Source organism: Alligator sinensis, unplaced genomic scaffold (assembly GCF_000455745.1).
Source record: "Alligator sinensis unplaced genomic scaffold, ASM45574v1 scaffold174_1, whole genome shotgun sequence".
NCBI lineage: Eukaryota > Metazoa > Chordata > Crocodylia > Alligatoridae > Alligator > Alligator sinensis.
In genome coordinates, this window is record NW_005842516.1 from 382,760 (window position 1) to 389,884 (window position 7,125).

At 41.1% G+C, this 7,125-nt stretch overlaps 1 pseudogene; it reads left to right on the top strand.

The window, feature by feature from the left end:
* The first annotated feature begins 681 nt into the window (after positions 1-681).
* LOC106722643 lies at positions 682-1,608 on the top strand (annotated as a pseudogene).
* The last annotated feature ends 5,517 nt before the right edge of the window (positions 1,609-7,125 follow it).

A 7,125-nucleotide genomic window follows, 5' to 3' on the forward strand; every position in this document is an offset into this window, starting at 1 on the left:
ATTGCCCATACTAATAAAGTAGTGGTCACTTAATCTCTACTCTGTGACTTAAATTATATATCTATACCTGCTTATATATAAATATATATGCCTGCTTAGGAACTATGACTCTATGTTCTGTGAAACACTGCAAGTATACCAGGTTAGGATATTGTCATCATAATCATCATCATTATTATTTTGATTTCAGTTCTTTAGTGATACATTCATCCTAGCCCCAGAAAATAAACCAAAAAGAAAAGAAAATCATCTTTCTTGCTCTCAAACCTTCATTCTCTCTCTTTCCATTTCTTCCACTCTTGGTTACATAGTTATCTCATTGAGAATACATGTAATTTCCTTAAAATCTCTCTCCTGCTGTCATCAGGCAAGAAGTAGGACATGAATATTGTTTGAAATAAAGCAGAATAAGGGAAAAAAATGAAAGAAAAGAATAAATCTGAATATTTATAAAAGCTAATATTTTCATTTATTAGTGATATTTTCTTCAACAGCAATCCATTTTTAATTTAAAGTTAATTGGAAACACGGAGGTTTAGACAGCATGACAAAGTTCTATATTATATATAGAGAGCTCCTTACTGATCAATAGAGAAGTACACTTCTGTCATGGTAACTGTTTTACTCAGTAACTTAGTCAGTCATTTACTCCTTCTTCTAGGTTCAAGGTTTGGTGAAGAAATGGCAATGGGGAACCAAACAACTGTCAACTATTTTATTCTGTCTGGTGTTTCTAGTGACCCACAGTTCCAGCCTTTCCTTTTTTTGGTGTTTCTACTTATATACCTACTAACTCTGGTGGGGAATGGGACAATCATGGTGGTAATAAGAGCTGATCTTCACCTTCACAGCCCCATGTATTTTTTCCTATTCCATTTATCCTTCCTGGACATCTGCTACTCTTCAGTCACTGTCCCAAAGATGCTGAAGAATTTTGTTGCAGATGAGAAAAACATTTCTCTGCATGGCTGCATTGTGCAGATGAGCTTAATTCTGCTTATGGTCTATACAGAAGTTTTCATGCTATCAGCAATGGCCTATGATCGATATGCTGCCATCTGTGACCCACTTCATTATGCGGGGACCATGAATAAGCAAGTCCGTATAAGACTGGTGTGTAGTGCATGGCTGGTTAGTGTATTATATGCATTGATAAACACTGTTCCTGTGTTACATTTACACTTCTGTGGGACCCAAAAAGTGAACAATTTCAGTTGTGAGCTCCCATCTCTACTAGAAGTGTCCTGCACAGAGACCTTCATCAATAAGATGACATATCTCACTTAAGTTATAATTTTTAGTTTGATCTCATTGTCTATCACCCTGGTCTCTTATATCTCCACCATCCTAAGGATATGCTTTGCTAAGGGTAGGGGTAAAGCCTTCTCTACCTGCAGCTCCCACCTCACTGTGGTTGTTTTGTATTATGGGGCTGCTTTGTTTCAATATCTGAGACCCAGTTCAGCCTCTTCAGTGGTTTTGGACAGACTCTTCTCCATCCAGTACAGTATCTTAACTCCCATGTTAAATCCTATCATCTACAGCCTGAGAAACAAGGAGGTAAAGGCAGCCCTGGGGAATATACTGGGGAAAATGAAAGGCATGTGAATACATGTCTACATTTGAAACTAATATCACAGGTTAATGAGACCTGAGTATTAAAATATTCTGATGTCATGTTTCTGTTTGGCATGGGGATTGAGTGTATACTGAAATAAGTTCTCCAGCAACAGTAAGTGCAAACTTTCTCTCATGGGCATCCTCAATCCAACTTTTTTAAAAACACTGTAGGACCAGAGATGAGTGACAGGTATGAATGCTGCTGAAGTCCTGTGTAGCCAAGACTGTATGAAATAATTGACCTTTTTCCCATCCCCCCTGCCCAGGGAGTGAGAATGTGTCTTCAGGCTTGTGGTTAAAGCATTGAGTTATGAAAGAATGATGCCAATGCATTTGTTAGTATACTGAACAAGCACATTGAACTAGAGAGACAGAGAGGTTACCCTTGGAATACTCCATGGTCTGGTCTCTATTTCCCTCAGTAATGAGTTGGGAATTGTAGCTTTGGGTCTCTGCTCCAAATTGGACAGAGAAGACCCAAGCAGACTCCTCCCTCAGAGCCCTGACCAGAGCCGGGGTGGGGTGGGGTGGAGTAACCCCTAAACTATTTTGATAGGAGCAGAATCACAATCACTTCCTACATAGATTTATGTGACAAATGATTGGCCTAGCTCCAGGACAGTCTGACAGGTATGAATAACAAATTATGGAAGGTGTCACTTGGTGCTGTTCTGAAACAATAGACATTTAAAAACCAACTTGAACACAAAATCATGGAACAAGAAACCTTCCAGAGATGGGTTTTTGTTAATTGTGGTCTCATTACTTGAACTAACATCTCTGATTCAGTGTATAAGGTCTAGTTTTACCCTGACCTCTGTCTAGCTTCAAACTAAACATTACTAATTTCCTCTCTCTCTGAGAATTGTGAGGCTCAGGCTTCTAATCTATAACTAATGTGGTTCCTGCTTCAACATGACAGCTATTGTGATATTACATTTAGGTACCCTGTTCTTTGTTGAGGGATCCAAGTGCCTAACTCTAAGCAAAGAATTTTCAGAAACCTCATATAATGTCTGTGGGTCACAGGCCAATAGATATCACTCCATAAAACCTGTGTTGAGCTGAATTTAGTTTTTCGCTAAAACTTTTCTTCCAGAAACTCACTCGAACTTGATATGAAATACTTCAACTCATGATCAACTTTTCCACTGGAATTTTGTTTGAGTGATCAATAATCTTCAGTGTTTGAGATCAAGGCTTATTTAAGTGAAGTTATATGTCTTCCGTGCATGACACACTATTAGCTGATGTAAGCCATGCAAATAATTAACTTAAGTGGCTAAATTGGTGTTTTAGATCTATTCCTATGCATACCCTCTAAGTCCAGAACCACCCGTGTGGCCTGCCAGAAAACCCTCATGGACTTGTGTATAACATCTTCCATACTCTTGAACATATTATCACGTGTGGGTCCTGCATGACAAATGTTCATTAAGCACATGAAATCAGACTTTAAAAGGGCTGTTAAGGAAAAAAAAGGATACAAGAACCCTGAAAAAGGGATATACTTTTGCCCTTTTTCTTGTTTCCAATCTGGGAAGTTCCCTAATCCTCAACTGACTTTCCCCTTTTGAACTCCTGTATCATAAATGACCTTCTAATATATTAGACCTCTTTCAAGATGCCTGGCAAGCACAGGACCTGAGACCCGAAAATATAGTTCAGTATGCTCTCCAATTTTGGGAGTGGCTAGAACTTGTACAAACATTCAGCCAGGAGGATCTCCACTCCATGCAAGAGGAGCAGAAGCAACTTTATAATAAGAATGCCCAACTTTGGGAATCAACCAGAGGACTGAGTCCTGTTGTTATTCTCCACAGTAAGCTGTTAGGCAACTGACAGGGGACCTATGAGGTTATGAAATGAGTTGGGGAGGTACATTATGAAGTTTGCCTTGCTGGTTGGTGTTATGGGACCCAGATAGACTGTGTAAGACTTCTGAAACCATGGCCGCTTTGAGAACCCATCAACCTCTCGGGTCTGTTTTACAGTTGAAAGAGTTCACTAGCTTAATAACTATATAGGTTCACTCCAGGACAGTGACCACTACTTTTTTTTAAAAGTCAAAATGATCAGCTGTCAGAGTTGTATCATCAGCAGAAAATCCCTAAGCAGCCTTTCCTCACAGAGCACAACATTCTATTTCAACGCTAAGCTAACTAAGGGCAATCCTATTCCATTATGCTTGAATCTCTGAAAAACATTGAATTGGTCAACTTCTGTAATATATCTTAATTTTAAATTTATTTACATAAAGTTGCATAGAGGAGGGCAACCCATGTATCTTTTGAAATATATTACCCTTTGCACCAAACTCTTTCCTGCACAAGAACTGGGGGGGGGGGGGAATTTGAACTTAGATGCCTTATGAACAAGCTAGGTGCTCCAGAGGTGAAATAGAATTTTATCATAAAGAGGTTCCTTGGTTCCATTAGTAAAGAAACAAAATTGTGATTTTCCCCCCCTTTCCCATGTGAAAAGGACTTGCTGTGAAAAGTCTATGGGAGCCTATACATATGCAGGGAGACTGCTCCAATTGCACTGTAATTACACCCTGTCAGAGCAGACATGATTAATCGAGTCTGCTGAAGCATGTTAATTACCACACTCCAGCAGACTCCAGCATCATGTGCATCAATGTCCCCACACTGAAAAATGGCAGCAGGGGTGCTTTATCTAAAGCTTGTTCAATGAACTTTAGTTAAAGCGTCCTGTCTCCATTTTTTAGCATGGGGGCACTGATACATGCAACCCTTTGGGAACCTTAATTAGACCAACTCTTGGAGCCACTCTAATTAAACCACCCCCCTCACAATCCCAGAGCATGTCTATAAATGTCCTAGGTACTTAGGTTTAGGAAGAAGGAAGGAGACAGCATGAAGATTTTGTGTGCTATGATGTCATCCTGACAACAGAAAGTAAAATGCAAAGAGAGTAATTTAAACTTTGTAAGGAGTCTTGGTCCTAAAGTGATCCCTACTGTATTTTTTAAAAGAGAAGTGGTGAGATGAAGTGAGCAGGCTGGAGCATGAAAGTGATAGGAGAATGAGGGGAGAAAATTAGAAGGGAATAAGGGTGGGTCTAGGGATTCAGTGGGGGACTGAAATGCATGGCCAATAGCAGAAAATCAGAAGGGAGACAAGAGCAAGGTTATAAGGAATTGTCAGAATTAACCAGGCTACAATCAGTCACTTAATGAGGTACCTTAGGCAGGCTTGGATCACACCAGTTATCCATTGCAGTCTGAGTCATCAGGTTGAGAGTTGAAACAGTTTCATGGTCAAGGCAGATGTAGATCAGAACCAGTAGGTCCAAAGAAGGCAGGAGCAATGACTGTGGCAAATCTGGGATTAGGCAGGGATTCAAGAACCACATACAAGACCAGTATTTCTGGGAGAAGTCTCATGGGAAGTAGGAGGGGTTTTATAGACCCATTGTCTGGGGCTCTCGGTTCCCATAGGTTCCTTCTGGTCACCTGACTCCTCATCAGTGTCCTCATGGGAGGTACCAGGATGGGAAGGGGCATATGTCAGATCAACTGTTTGTTAGAACTATGGACTTTGCTTCTGGGTGCTGGTTTTTGGCTCTGGGTTTAAATCCCAGGACAGAAACTGGAGCCAGTTGGAGGGAGTAGAAGTATGGAGAGGATTATTCTGTGGAGCTCTGGGATAAGTCCTATGACATGGGCCTGGGAAAACTCTGACTTGGCAAGGAGATAAGGGGATCAAAGTTACTTGGGCAGCTGAAGAGATAAGTGGAAAAGGGCAGGACTAAGGAAAGAGCTAAAATGAAGTAAAGAAAAAAATTAAACACTGACTACAAGGGTAGAAACAGACATTGCCTTTTCCCCCCTCAATTTTTTATGGCAACATAATGTGCAAGTGAGTAGAAATCCATACTCATTGCCATGCCACAAAAAGGAAAAATCTATGGCCATGACAAAGGTACTAATAGATTGTGCTGATTTTCAGTTGCCAACATCTGTTTGTTCTCTGGAGGGAGAGTGTGGGAATGTCAGAGTGCCCACATCCTGCATCTGCTTTGGGCACGTGCTCTAAATCCAATCCAATGCACCCCAAGATTGCCATCCAGAATCAGGCTCCTGAAGTCCATGGGGCGTATCCCTGGTTTTCTCCGCTTACGCAGATATATTTGGGGAATTTTGGGGAACATCTTCATAAACAGGGAAAGCTGAGGGGTATCTCCATAAGTGAAGAACCCAGGAAGTCTGAGGGGTGTCTCACCATAAGCAGAAAAACCCACACTTTCTCTGGGTATTAAGATGCACTTGAAACTCGCTGTGGCATGTCTCTGTAACAGGGAAAAGCTGAAAAAATGTTCTAGGGGCATGAGAGGCATGATCCTGTGTGGGAGTTCCTTGTGTATACAGAATTGGGCCTGGCAACCTCCAGAGAACATGTTGCCCATTGTCCTACAGCATGAATAAGCAAGGCAATGGGTGACATATATTTCAACCAATGAAAGGAATCAATTTGAGTAGGATACCTTCTGGTACAGCTGACCTGCCTCATTTAGTAAGGTCTGCCTTTAACCTATGATAAGCTAGGGAGGGACTAGGACAGAAGGCATATGCAAGACATGTGTTTGCAGGGATCAGATTTGGGGACCACAGCGGTATCAGTGTCTGCAGTGAAAGTGTGTGTGGTTACACAAATAAAAAAACACCAACAAACACCAACAATGTTTAAGAATTTGAGATTGAAAACAAGTATGACATCAAAACCCATATCACAGCGCACTGAGTAATACAAACATAGGTGCTGAATAAAGGTGCACACATTCACAACTCTATATGCTATTCCTTCATTAGTGAAGTCTACTACTCTCTGCCTCCTTGTATAGGCAATTCTTATGAATTGTTCTAGCATCTTAGGTGAATGGTACACTGAGGGTAGTGCACTCATTAAGTCACTATGTGAGGAAGAGATTGCAATTATGGTCCTCTCTACTATTTGCTGCTTTTGCACATGATATCATACACCTTCAAGGATGCACTCACAATGCCAATGATTTCCTGTCTCAATCACACTGCAGTCACCATCTCAACTGCTGTCACAAAACTTTGAGCCATGAGGCTACATCCCATTTCAGGATTGCAGCTGATTTGGTGGCCTCAGGAGTGTGCTACTGTGCATTTTTCCTTTCAGGGACTTCTCTATTCCCACTCAGCAATGTCCAGTGTCAGACACCTGCTTTCTCCTCCTTCCCCATCTCCCTTTTCCAGCCACAAACAAACTTCTCTTGCTTCAACCCTCTTCTTACTCAGAACTTTCAAATAAACAGGAGCCAGCCCAGTTACAACAGCAACTAAACTGCAGTTCTTTCTTTCCCAGTTAAACAAGCTATTATCATTATGGGTCCATGTACACGAGCACAGAGGCTGCTCCAAAGTGCTTTAATTACAGCACGTTGGAGCAGACTCGATCAATCAAATCTACTGTAGCATGGTAATTATTGTGCTCCAGCCATCCTTTGCATTCC